The sequence below is a fragment of the Heteronotia binoei genome, chromosome 20 (assembly GCF_032191835.1).
Source record: "Heteronotia binoei isolate CCM8104 ecotype False Entrance Well chromosome 20, APGP_CSIRO_Hbin_v1, whole genome shotgun sequence".
Lineage (NCBI taxonomy): Eukaryota > Metazoa > Chordata > Lepidosauria > Squamata > Gekkonidae > Heteronotia > Heteronotia binoei.
The window spans coordinates 3898110-3901980 of record NC_083242.1 but is presented as its reverse complement, the minus strand read 5'-3'; positions in this window follow the sequence as shown (position 1 = coordinate 3901980).

Sequence of the window (3871 nt, the reverse complement as noted above, 5' to 3'; positions counted from 1 at the left end):
TCTTGATTGTGATTTATGGTCTGTTTGGTGCAGTGGTTAAGAGCAGCGGACTCTAATCTGAAGAACCACGTATGATTCCCCACTCTTTCTCTGCATGCAGCCAGCTGGGTGATCCTGGGTCAGTCACAAGTTCTCTCAGAGCTGTTCTCTCAAGAGCAGTTCTCTCAGAGCTCTCTCAGCCCCACCTGCCTCACAGGGTGTCTGTTGTGGGGAGAGGAAAGGAAGGCGATCGTAAGCCACTCTGAGACTCCCAGTGAAAAGTGGGGTATAAATCCAATCTCTTCTCTTGTTTCCACAATGCACTTTTGTGCACTGACAGCTATCCCAGAGGAGTGGCATTTCTGGATACAAGGCTATGAAAAGGGCCAGGAAAAATGGCTGCTCCATGGCACTGCTGAGTGCTGAGAGCACCCATCCTTTAGGTGGATAATTATTAATATTTTCTATGTTTCAAACAATTGTTATTAGTAACATATGGTAATATATCCAATTTCTTACATCCTTAATTACTTTTTCCTCTATCCCATATATTACTTTCTACCTACCCCTCCCCCCGTTACTTGACCCCCGCCGGTGTACATTATTATTAAAACATTATTATTAAAGGTACCCTTAATTAATAAGAACCAAAATTCATATCCTCCTCCCTCTTATACTTAATCATTATCAAACATTGTCCAATTCCCGTTTTATTTTCCACTCTTTTTCTACGTATCTTCTAAACTTCTTCCACTCCATCTTGAATACTTCTAGATCATAGTCTCTTAAGGTTCTTGTTAACTTGTCCATTTCACTCCGTGTCATAACTTTTACAATCCAATCCCATTTCTCTGGTATTTTTTTCTTGCTTCCACAACTGCGCATACATTGTCCTAGCAGCTGAGAGCAAGTACCAGATTAAAGTCCTATCTTCTTTTGGAAAAATTTTTCATTTATAATCCCAACAGAAAAGTGTCTGCAACATTGTTAAATTCGTATCCCAAGATCTTAGAAATCTCTTGTTGAATCTTCTGCCAATACATTTTTGCTCTTTCACAAGTCCACCGCATATGGTAGAAAGAACCTTCATGTTTTTTATTAATATTTTCTATGCTGTCCCTAAAACCGCAATACTCTGGACACCAGAGATACCTGGCCTCTGAACTGTCACCGGGTATTTCCCACCCTTGGGAGCACAGAGGGCTTGCTTGAAGGTTCTCAGACGTCACACCCGGTACAAGACTCCTGCGTTTCAGAGAGTATTATTATTTATTACATTTGATGAATCCACCCTATCCCGGCTAGAGCCAGGCTCAGGGCAATGTACAGCATTAAAAATACATATATATAAATCAATTAAATTAAAAAATTACAAACCTGATATACTCTTATTCGGTGCTTTCAAGTGCTCTTATTCAGTCATTACATCACGTCAGGGGTGGAGGTGGAGAGGAAAAGGTGCCCGCACGGCCTTATACAAAGGTTTGGTGGAATGGCTCTGCCTTACAGGCCCTGTGAAACTAAAAGCTCCCAAAGGGCCCTGATGCCTGTACTGAGAAGGTCAATTCAAGTCCAGTGTCACCTTAGAGACCAGCAAGATAAGCTTTCAAGAGTCTTATCTGACAAAAGGAGCGTTGAGTCTCAAAAGCTTATGCCCCCACCAAAAAATCTTGCTGGACTCTGGGTGGGGGCACCTGGGAATGATTCCTGCTCTCCGGGCATCCAGAGAGAGAGAGAAGCAAGGCTGCAGGACCCAGGGGACACCAGCAGAAAGACAGTAGTTAGGAAAACCAAAGCATTTGCTGCAGAAGCGGCTGGGGAGGGCTCCTGCTTTACACCAGAACCGAGTCGAGCTCCTGCCCGAATGTTGCAAAAGGCAGGATTCAGTAGGTGTGGTAGAGCCATCCCTCCCGTTCCTGAGGCCAGCTTTGATGACAGAGCCTGGCGAGGGACCTCAGTCATGGTCCCAAGGGAGAGGGGTCACATTCATCCCAGGCTGGTGCAGAACTCATAAATGATGCAAAAGTTCCCACTTCTCTGGCGGCAGCTAGCAAGTGGGGAGGAGGTGCCTAGTGGCGCCCCGTAGGCCACACAGCGTCCTAGGCAGCCACCTACATGGCCCACTCCCAGGAGTCGGCCATGACCATGGTCAAGCTCATACCCCACAATCCCATCCAATATAACAGGACAGATCCATGAGGCCAAGCACCTATCGTTGGAACTCTCTGTCTGAGGCAGTGATGCTCTGTATTCTGGGTGCTTGAGGGGGCACAGTGGGAGGGCTTCTAATGTCCTGGCCCCACTGGTGGACCTCCTGATGGCGCCTGGGTTTTTTGGCTACTGTGTGACACAGAGTGTTGGACTGGATGGGCCCTTGGCCTGATCCAACATGTCTCCCTGCAGCCGACACCCTTACTGTTTTCAAGGGCAGATTCAAGACTGGCAATTGGTTAATTGTGAGAAGCGGTATCCAATTGTGTAACCAGGAGGGAGGGGGGTTAGAAGGGAGTGGGGATTCTGGAAAATTCCATCCGGGAAGACCCTTGATTGGATCACTCCAACCACCTGACCCTAAAGGGGGAGAAAGTATACTACCAGTGCAGACCAGAAGGAAGCCATGTCGGCTTTATGCTCATGCCCTGCTAATGCACTTTGATATTTTCTTGCGTCATCATAAAAGAATTACAGCTGGAATACTTATGCTGCAACAAGAGGTATCATCTAATACCAGGTATTTCATGTATTAGAATCATAAGAGTTGGAAGGGGCCTCCAGGGTCATCTAGTCCAACCCACTGCACAATGCAGGAAATTTACAACTACCTTCCCCTAAATTCACAGGATCAGAATTGCTGTCAGATGGCCATCTAGCCTCTGTTTAAAAACCTCCAACGAAGGAGAACCCACCACCTCCTGAGGAGACCTGTTCCACTGAGGAACCCCTCTAATGGTCAGGAAGTTCTTCCTAACGTTGAGCCAGAAATTCTTCTGATTTAATTTCAACCCATTGGTTCTGGTCTGACCTGGGGCAACAGAAAACCATTCCACACCATCCTCTATGTGACAGCCCTTCAAGTACTTGAAGATGGTGATCATACCACCTTTCAGCCGCCTCTTCTCCAGGCTAAACAACCCAGCTCCTTCAACCTTTCTTCATAGGACTTGGTTTCCAGACACCTCACCGTCTTCGTTGCCCTGCTCTGGACCTGTTCCAGCTTGCCTATATACTTAAAATGTGGTGCCCAAAACTGAACACAATACTCCAGGAAAGGTCTTACCAGAGCAGAGTAAAGCGATACCACCACTTCACGTGATCTGGACACTGCTTCTGTTAATGCAGCCCAAAATTGCATTTGCCTTTTTAGCTGCAAGTTGCAACATCACACTCTTGACTCATGTTCAGCATATGGTATGCTAGGACCCCTAGATCCTTTTCTCACAGACTACTGTCAAGTCTCCCCCATCCTATAACCACACATTGGATTTTTCCTACCTAAATGCAGAACTTTACATTTATCCCTGTTAAAATTAATTGATTTTAGTCCAGTTTTCCAGCCTGCCAAGATGTGATTGAACGTGTTTTGTTAAGCAAGTTTCATTCTGTTATTCATTCATGAAGGGAGGTACCCAACCAGGTTTTCAAAATCTGCTTCCACCCACAGTCTTGTAATGGTCAAATCTTGACCTGGCTGCTTATTCTATTGCAGATTAACCTGCAAATGTGGCTTTTGCTTTGGGAAGAACAGCTCTTGTGTGTGGCAGAAGAGACTATTCTGCCACCTAGTGGACATAGAACATTATAATATCAATCTCTCCCCCCCCCCCCCACCAAAACACCTTTTTCATTTCAGCCTTGGCAAACCTGGAGTAAATTAAGTACTTTTGGTGGGTTT